This window comes from Stegodyphus dumicola, chromosome 6, assembly GCF_044657685.1.
Source record: "Stegodyphus dumicola isolate Sdum_Otavi_A_Nest chromosome 6, ASM4465768v1".
Lineage (NCBI taxonomy): Eukaryota > Metazoa > Arthropoda > Arachnida > Araneae > Eresidae > Stegodyphus > Stegodyphus dumicola.
The window spans coordinates 107,668,085-107,679,070 of NC_140773.1; positions in this window are offsets into that span (position 1 = coordinate 107,668,085).

Sequence of the window (10,986 nt, forward strand, 5' to 3'; positions counted from 1 at the left end):
AAATATGTTTTTATTAAGAAAATATATATAGGAAAAATATATTTTTTAAATACTTTAAAATAGCTTAAAGAAACCAAAAAAAAAAAAAAAAATACAAACCAACTAAAAAAATAATAAAATTAATAAACGGTTAATCAACCTAAAATTCAAACCATGATATATTTTATAATAATTTAACAAAATGAAAGGTTAATGATATTAGAGAACAGGGGTGTCCATAACACGGCTCGCGAGCCGAGTACAGCTCTCTCAGGTGAGTAGTATGGTTCTTACGCAAATGAAATACTCGTATATATAATGGGGAATATAGTAACCTAAAAATTGCTTAGTGTCCGAGAGAAAGGCATTAATTTAGTGCAATTTTTTTTTTTTTTTTTTTTTTTTTTTTTTTTTTTTTTTTTTTTTTTTTACAAATTTACCAGGCTTTTGTTTTCCATCTGAAACTTGTTTTCCTATTTTTGAAATTATGTAAATAATGACTTAGAAAATTCTTTCGAGCTCTTCTGAATTCCAGCATTCGTCTCTTACTGATATGAAGTTTGGCCACCTCCGTTATCGAATAATAAAGATTGCTTTAAGCATGCTCTCATCAGGGTGAAGAGGCGCCTAAAATAATCTTAATTAATCAATTAAAAGCAATATTTCTGAAATTATACAAGACAAATACAGGTAAAATTCTGAGTCCCAATTTTTTAAAATTCCGAGAATGGCAAACAAATAAAAATGTGGCCTGCTTAGTATAATTTAAGCTGAGTATAATTTTATTCCAAAATCAATCCTTTATTTAATTAAATATAATCAAAAACGGAGTAAAACCAATAGTATAGCCAAATTTCCTAAATTAAGCAAATTTTAAACACTTTACTTCAAATACAAATTAAAAACGAATATGCAGTGAATAACTTTATTCTGAGATAAGTAGAATAGTAATGAAAATAAAATTGCCACAATTAGTCAAAAATCCTAAATTTAGCAAATTTTAAATTATGAAATCAAGCCCAAAACAAAAAGGCAATGTCTAAAGATACTTAATTTTATTACAACAAATATAGCACTAAACTAAAACGATTAGTTACTTAATAAATATGCCTAAAGTTACTTAAATTTATTACAATAAATATAAGCTTCAAACTAAAATTAACGGTAAGTTATTTAATTCAAATTAGGAACAAAAAGATAAAATATTGCCATAATGCTAAAGTCCTAAATTTACCAAAGTTTAAACACTTTAAAATCCATAATCAAATTAAAGCAAATGAGCACAGCGCCTAAATTTAATAAATTTAATTAAAAATTGATAAAAAAAGATATCTATGAAAAAGGGCCTGAAATACATCTCCCACGTGCGATTGATAACAGTTTGGAAATGGTGGAAAGGCAAAAAGTAATTTAGGCAAATATTAATGTTTAAACAATGAAAAAATAAATGCAAAAAAGAAAGCACTTTAAAATAATACATTTAAAAAGATCAGTGCAACGAAAAGGGGGAAAAACAAAAATTTTCAGTGGTACAATCGCAAAGCAACATTGATGGCGAAAGGAGGAAATGTGGTTGCTATTGCGCAATTTCTAAACTCGGCAGTTGCCAATTTTCGGATCTAAATACTAATCTTATTATTTTTGTCATTTATTTTTATCATTTTTGTATAATTTCGGAAATATTGCTTTTAATTAGATTAATTTAAACATGCCTTCCCCTCTGATGAGAGGGTGTTTAAAGAAATTTTAATTATTCAGTAATACAATTAACTTTTTACTTCATTAAACTTTTATTTTATTAAATTATTTAAAAAAATGTGTCGTCTTGGCAAACTAACCGTTTATTAATTATATTTTATATCAATTAAAATTTAATTACATTTATTATTTTATATAATATATCAAGCAAGGTAGTAATTACAATACTGAATGACCAATTTGGTCTAGAAAACATCATGCGCAATATGCTGCAAAATAAGTAAATTAGAAATTGTAGTAAGTTCGCCTAAAAGTTACCAGGAGCTGTTGCTCCAAAAAGTTCAACACGTTTAAAAAAAATTAATACATATGAAAATCAAACCATTGAACATGTAAAACATTAAAAAACAAAATCAGATAAAAAAGTAAGCGGAAAATGGTAAATTAGCCTCACTCGACTTCCAAACTGGCTTTTCAAGGGAAATTTTATTTGCTTGAACGTCGAATCAAGCTAACCCCATTACGCGTTTCGCCGAAACAGACAATTGAAACTTTATCGCTACAAAATTTTTTAATTTAGACAAAGTGTCTTGGAAAAATTTAATAGTCTCAATTCTCTGTTCCAATTTCCCGACGCGTCCGCACAAAATGACACATTAAGGTGTTAAAATATGTAAAAACTATTCCGATACATTTTAAATCTAGTTATATTTTTTGATTTCTAGAGGAAGTTTTAAAGTCTTTAAAACATATATTTTTCAGTAATTTTGCTGCATTAGCCCAATTTGCTTTTCCATGAAACTACACGTTTCTCGCACATTTACTATACTTATATCGAGTTTCAACGAAAGTTTCCCGCCAAGCAAATGTCGTTTGCGCAGAGATTTTGCAATGGCTATTTAATCATATTTTGCCAAACGATTTTTGGCATTTGAAAGAGATTTGCTTTAGAACAGAGCTGTCCAACTTATCATATCCCGCGGGCCGTATTTTCTTCACCAAACATTTCGGGGGCCAAGAAGGATGATAAATGAAAAGTCAGTTCATGTTAATTAAAAAAATATTTTATTTATAATGAAAAGAAAACTCCAAAATAATCGTAGCATAGCTCTAGCACCGTTGGTTACAATAGCAGTGCACTTGTCAAATCCGCCATACTGTTCTACTGAACATTTTAATTGTTTGTAAATATCTTCAACTTTTGTTGTTCCTTGTAATGATTGTAATTTTAAAAGTTATTCTGAATAATTATAGTTTCCATTTACTGTTCTTATAAAGATAAGCATTTGACTTGTATCGGAAATGTCTGTGCTTTCATCCAATGCTACCGAAAACTAGCAGCAACTATTGATTAGATTTTCTAATTTATTAGTGACATGCATGCTAATCTCGTTTACACGTCGGCTTACAGTCTTATGAGAAAGTGATACTGTTTGAAATTTTCTTACCATTTCGTTGTCATTAAATGCTCGAGCCATTTTTATGGTACATTTTTTTAATGAATTCTACATCCAAAAATGGCTTCTTTGCCTTTACTATTTCTAAACAAACTTCAAACGAGGCAGCTACAGATGCTTCTTGAAATTTTGGTTCTTGATTAAAATAAATCGTTTGATGATCCAGCTGTTTTTTATTTTTTTCACTAGTGGTATTTTCATGTCTCACGTGTATGAATGATACTTTTTTTCATGCATGGAAAAATAATGGCGCTTCAAGTTATATTCCTTACACATAGCTATGATTTGTAAACATTCCAAACACTGTGGTTTACCATTCTTGTTCAGAATAAATAAATAATCTTGAAATTCTCGATTTTCGAGGTCTATTTTTCTTTTATTAGTAGCACTCATATTCAATAATTGTTTCAATAAATAAATAAATATGAAATTAAGTTAATAATATTATAACACAGTCACCCCTTAACAAATTCTAGACAAGACTGCACTCGCGCGATTGCATGAATCAACCAAATAAGGCAGGGTTGTGTGCGCATCACGAGCGCCAACCATAGATAAACAACAACCAACCACAAATATAATATGTGGCGCCAACGTTGAGCCAACCATCATCAGACGTTAAACGGATTGCTGCTGTATTCAGCCAGGTTAAGTAAAGTTACGCAAACTAAATAGTACCTACTTTAAATTCAAATTAGATTTAAATTTTCACATAGTAAAATAATTTTAATAATAATAATAATAATAATTTAGTAACATAAATTTATTCATAGTAAAATGAACTCGCGGGCCGAAAAAATAATTTGGCGGGCCGTATACGGCCCGCGGGTTGCTAGTTGGACAGCCCTGCTTTAGAACACTGTGTTGTGAAATTTGTAAAAAATGATCGTTATCATTAAGTACAAGGTGTCTGAAATAGAACTATCACTCTACCAGATTAGAACAACTATCATTTACTTCTAATTCTGTTGCAAAATGTCACAGACTGTCATCAAATCAGGAGTATAGCTTTAGGTACTAATGTTGTATCATATGACACTGTGAAGGTTTGGTACTGAAAGTTCAAAAACAAGGACTATGATATTCAAGAACCAGAACTTACTGATGTTGATGAGGCCTACCTGCGAGAACTTGTGGAAAAAGATCAGTACGCAACCACTCGAGAGCTTTCTAAAGAGATAGACGTTAGTGCCATGTCCATTAGTCGCGCTATACATCGCGTAAAGTTCAATCGCTGGGTGCCGCAAGAGCTGACTCAAGCAGATGACAGATGTGTTCGGGCTTGCACTAATCTACTGGAATATCAACACAAGGACAAAATTCTGGACGCGATTGTCAGTTGTGCTGAAAAGAGGGTTTTCTTCAAAAGCGGGTTGTTCTGCGCCCATTGAGCCCGTCGGCAGCTTTCGCAATGCGCAATTTAGCGAACTAAAAGCTCATACTTTGTATCTGGTGGGACTGCCGTGTTATTATCCGCAAATAATATGTAGAGAAAACTAAAATCGTCGAGAGTACGGTGCACAGAAAGATGCTGGTCCATGTTGACGCTGCTATCAAGGAAAAACGTCGAACTGAGTTCCGGCACAAAGAGGTAAGGTTCCATCAAAATAATGCCAGACCACATATGTCTGCATTCACCGGCTCGACTCTGTACGGACTCGAATGGGATCCTTTGCCACACACCACCATAGCTCTGACATCGCTCTTTCGGACTTATACCTTTTTTTTACACCTGCCGCTAAATCTTGTTGGTGCTATCTTCCATTATCCACAGGACGTCCGAAATGAAGCTGATCTGTTTTTGGATTCGTGTACACCAAGTTTCTAGGCCGAAGGCTTTGAAAAACTGCCAAAACGTTGGCAGAAAATCATCATAGATTTGGGTGGTGATTACTACTCGTACTAAAAGAACAATTTTCATGTTTTTTTCTAGCTTTATTAAGAACCTTATTTTGGCGGAAAACTTTCGCTACAATTTTTATACACACATATATATGTAAAGGGTGCTATTAAAAGGGATTACATTTTTTTTCTTTTTTCTTTTTTTAAGTATAAAACTTAGGTACATTTTTTTTTCTTTACTTTCTTCAATAACGCGCAAAATTTAAGCTTCTCAACACTATAGTGAAGGGAAAGTTAGTAGTCAAAAGAATTTAATATTTTATATATAGACACTACTGAGTAAAAATTATGATTAGCAAATATTCATTATAGTTTAACTAGTTGAAAGTAAAGCGATCCATATACTGTATGCAAGAATATGCATAATAAGCATTAAAATTAAAGGCCAGCTATATATTTAATGATGAATGTTGCTCTACAAAGGTCTGAAATACACCCGTACTAGAAAAAACTTATTTTGTAGCTGCTTTCTTTTTCCTTTTTTTCCTTTGAAGAAATTCGGCTTAAAATGGATATGGGCACTGAAAAATTACGTAAGACCTAAGTTGTTCGAAAATATCTCCCATATTTTTCATGTGAGCGTATGAAAAATTATTTTATTAACTAATTAAAACAACTGAAATATTTATGAATTCCAATTTCTAATCCACGAGAACCCAATAAAGATAAGACTTCTAAAAAAGTGAACTAAAATTATTGTTTTAAAATACGCAATTTTGCATCCTATTTTAAAAAATCGATTTGTTTCAAACTTTTTGATTAGAAATCTGAACAGCTTATTTTTTACAATATTTTTCTTACTTTTGCTTTTCTAATTACGAATGAAAGAAGGATAACCATTTTAAACTTTGGAATTCAGTCCGATGTTGACACTAATTACATTCTACTGTTTTTTGGAACATTGTTTAGTTTTATTTTAGTGATAAATTTATTTAAAAAATAAATCATTTTTGCTTCTTTTGGTCTATTTAGAAGACAAAATGAATATATTTTGCAAATAAATACAGAAGAAGCCAATAATAATAATAAGAAGAATTCAGCCAAAATACAAAGTTTTTACGAAGTTATTTTTATATCGTGGTTCCCAAACTTTACTGACATCCGACCCCTTAAAGGATTTCAGAGCTTTTTATCAACTCCTTCTGCTTCAGTTACATAATTAGATAGGACGAAAAGAAAGCTGAAAGCTAAATATGATTATTTAGATTGTTATTTTTCTTGTGTTTATTATTCTTTAGATTACATATGCCTCAACCTAATCTTGCAGGTTCTACGTTAATTCAAACATTCGTCAAAAATGAAGTCTAATAAATTTTCTGAGCTGGAAATTTATGGAAATCGAACAAAAAAATTTCGACTTCAGTAGTTTAGCCACAACTTTATTTCGTTAAAATAATGATTTAATAAATTATGTGTCTCAAAATTTAAGAAAGACTATAAACTTACTTCAAAAAGAAATCTCTTAATTGCATTTCAAAATATTTTCGCATCCACGTGGGGGGCGGGTGGACAACAGAAAAAAAAATTATACCTTGAATAAATTACTTCAGTGTCAGATGTTACAATATGATAATGCCGCTGTGGCTGATTTCATTTTGATTTACCTTTTTATAAGAAGCATAAAATACAAGGAAGATGAATTTACAGGAAGTATGAATTTTTCTTCGTTTTTTATATAATAAACTTCTGAATATACATACAGAGAGTTTTGAAACTTCAGAATTAAAGTTATAAAGTATTTCAGTCACGCAGTATGCTCTGCAATTAAATAATCAACAAATAATAATTAAATAAAAATTAGCGGTTAACAGTATAACAGGAAAAACATACCCAAAAATGGGAAAAAATAAATGAGTCAATAAAATAAAAATATAAAATCAACGTAAAAAATAGTTAAAAACACTTTTGTGTTTTCTCAAGGAGCAGCAAAAAATTCTCCACAAAACTAAGTTTTTTTTAAAATTATATATGTATGATTACAAATTCATGAATCAGTTAAAAGCAAATACTAAATTAAAAAAGCATTAATTTAAAATAATAATGTTAAGGTCAATAGTGTTTTTACAATACCAATAAATTGTAACTTAAAAAAAATATTTTTAATAGATCGATAAGGTATAATCTGAGGCGACTTGACCTTGATATTTATCAGCTCTTCCCGGCATCTTTTAAAACTAATAATTTTATGCTTACTTACGCCAGTTTTTGTGTCAACTGTTGTACATGCGTGACATTTCTGATCAATTATTTCAAAGCGTGAGCTTGTAAGAACACTACGATTGATAGATTGGCAAATCCTTAACCTATTTCCATTTTTTATAAACATGTTGAAATTTGAGAGGTATTTTTTTTGCCACTCTTAGGTTTAACACACTTCTTCAGCAGCGCAAAAAACTGATGAGTGAACCAGAAGGGAGGGACTATTGCTAAAATTTTGGTTTACGGGAAAGGTCAAAAGTGAAGGTAACTTAATATAAATCAGTCGATTGTTATGGTAAAAAGAAAAGAAATCGAAGGAAACTTATCCTTCAGAATATCTCAGTTTTTCGGTCCAATTTTGATTACTCTAAAATAAAATTAAGCCGAAGAATTCTCATTTGAATGCCACTTATCGTATTCGCAAAATATTTAGTTATTAAAATATAGTTTCCATTTCTTAATAATAATAAATGATCATCATCCGTTCTTTTTTTTGTCTCAAAATTTTCCAACTCATGCTATTTTCATTCTATAAAATAAATATTTCGGAACAACATCAGCAATGAGTGATATACGGATTTGAATAATACTCAGGAAGAATAAAAGAAATAATACTAATATATTACTATAACTACATTGCTGATATTGTGCAGGTTTTATTAAAATGAAAGGCTTAATACGTTTTCCTTGAATAAATGCAGCAATAACAGCAAACTACTTCTGAATAATTAGATTGTCTTGTAGTTACTTCATCTGACTGTAATTGTTTTCCTGTGTTGTAAATTTATTATGAAATTTCTGCTAGTTGATTCAGTAACCACATATTAATCAAGGATAAAATGAAATTCAAAGTACAAGGCAAGTATCTGAAAAGCATACAAAATGTGACTGCTGTATTTCCTCACCTCATACCCTCGGGTAATGCGTTCAGAATCTTCTGTGATTACGTGAAATTGCGTTTTATAACAAATGATGCACATAACATGATATTCTTGTTACATATATAGCCACCAATTGCACCGATATTTCAACACGGTCTCAAATTCAGGCAGATAAGCTATCTCACTCAAGTTTTCGAAAAAAAAAAAAAACGGGGCACTCGAAGTACAATATTTAATTTGTAGCAAGAGTTGAGACCACGATATGATGCTACTTCTTACATTCACAGCTAGGACCAATAATTTGCCTTATCAGAAGGAAAAGCATAAAAATAGGGAACAGGTTAAAGCAGAAAGCGAAAAGTCAGACATTGCAGATCACATTAAAAATGAATTTCAGGTAAAAACTTTGTGGCGGCAAAAGGATTTGGTTTATTTGATTATGACAAGGGCTATCTTCTCTAAGGAGAGGTTTGCCTTCGTGGGGGACTTTCTAACGAAAACTGACAAGTACACGCGCTATACATGAGAAAACCACGATCAAGCCCACGCAGCTAGCCCGCTTGCAGGATTCGAACATCAGACCAAAACAACTAGTATTCAACGACTTTACTACTTGCTCGTTGGTAAACCTTGCTAACGAAAGGAACAGTGCAAAAACATTCTTACAACAGTCTTCGTCTCGTAAAAGTATCAGTCATTACTAGAACAGAAAGTAGTGGAAGGCTTGCATAGCATAAGTAACAGTGCAAAAGTAGAACGTTCAGATTAAAAAGTTAAAATCAAATAGTTATTCTTAGAGGTGACAAGTTGCGTAAGGCCGTAAAGCATAGTCATGACGTAGTTGCGATAAGCAGAAAAGTTCGTCATCATCACAGTTATAAACTTTGTTGAAGAATTTTGAATTTAAACTTCGGGTGAATTCATTAATGTATTCAGTTTTAAATTCATGAAGAATAGAATTAATTCTAAGAAACTCTGAGGCCTTGGTAAGATGGTAAGAATTTTGCTCTGGCAAACCTGAACATTTTAGAAAATGTTTCGTAGAAGTAGTTCTGCTGGTAAAAGTCTGGTAAAGATACTCTTTGCCTTGCCAATAACTGCGATCAGTCCATGTAAGACTAAATATTTAACATAGAGGGAAATTGCTATGCAAAATTTTGTATTTTTTACTTCCTTATAAGAAGTAAAGGAAGTACTGTAATCGTGAAAGATATCGGGTATCATATATCAAAAGAATATCCATTTTTACCGTTCCCTAATCCATTTAGATGATTTTTTTTGCGTGATATCTGTATGTATGGACAAAAAAAAAAAAAAAAAAAAAAAAAAAAAAAAAAAGAGATTCATTTTACGAAAACGGATTGTAAAATGGATTTAAAATGAATTCAAAAGGGATGTTTGGGATGTTTTTCGTGACTTCTTACACGTATGTATATCCTCCATAACTCAGAAAAGATTAGCCGTAGAGCACTGGAATTTTGTATGCGGGACTGCTACAGCATCTAGTTCTGCATCTCTCTTTTTTATTGCAACAGGAAAATAGGACCTAGAATAGACTTCTGGAAGAGCCTTTATGTTATTATGCACTGAGTGATAACTTCCATACTTGACAAAGAAAGTCAAGTGTGTGACTGTAAATAGCCGCTCCGATTGTCTCGATAAGGTTTCGCGGTTATTCCTTTGTGTAACGTAAACATGAGCCAGTTCTTCTTATAACGGTCTCCATGAAAGCATCCTTTCCTCAGGCAGATAGTTCTCGTGTGTTTTGCCTTGTTGCTTTAATCAGTTGATCTTACCATACATGCAATGTATGCAAATATAATAAAATTAATAAATTACGATCAATAAAATATTTCGACCTTAAATAAAGAGATACAAAAGTGATGTATTGTACTTTGCATTTTATTTGTATAGCGTAATCTTTCTTTTCTTTCTCTCTCTCTCTCTCTCTCTTTTTTTTTTTTTTTTTTGCACATAAGCGGTTTTGTCATGCACATCGAAGCACATTTTCACATTTTCAAGATACTATGGAACAATGAAAATGCATGATGCTTGTATTGTTCAGAGCTGTTTCATGTGTTACAAATTTTAAAAATAAATAATGAAATATCATATCATGCAGATTATTTTATATGGTTGATATTTCGCTGAGAAAACAGAATTGCAATATTTAACATATTTGGAACGCGTTTTGTGACTTGCAAGGTCTGACTGAAAAGTTTTAAGCCTGCTTTCATTTTTTTTCTAGTATAGACCTAGCATCCTGTACTGAATTCCTAAAGTTTATAAAATGACGCGTCTGACTCTGTAGTTGGGTTGCTATGGTCCTTAGTATTTTACCACAGCGAGCAGAAACAATTAAAAGGATGGATGACAAAGACTGAAAATATGGAGAAGTGCAATTGAATTTTGTGTTAAACTTCAGAAGAGTTGTAATGAAACATTTGAAATGCTATTGCATGCCCAAATAAGCGTTTTGCCACTTATCCCGGCAAACCTACCCAAGTGAGTATGTCAGCGGTCAATTCAAAGATGGCATCGTACAAGTGGATTGACAAAGGATATTTGTGCAGACCATTCACTGCAGTTACAAGTTGGTACGCTGCTAATCTATGGGCAGATAGAGATCATTAACTATTATGCGAATGTCCTGATTTGGTTTGGTTTGGTTTATTTAATTATGGTAAATCACACTAGGGCTATTTGCCTAAGGGAAGGGATGCCTTCATGAAGGACTTTCCAAGGGAAACTGACTCGTATACACGTTACACATGGGAAAAACCACGAAAACGCCCATGAAGCCAGTCCGTTCGCGGAATTCAAACCTAGTACCAGTGTTCAGCGGCTTTACCGCTCGACCAGCGAATGTC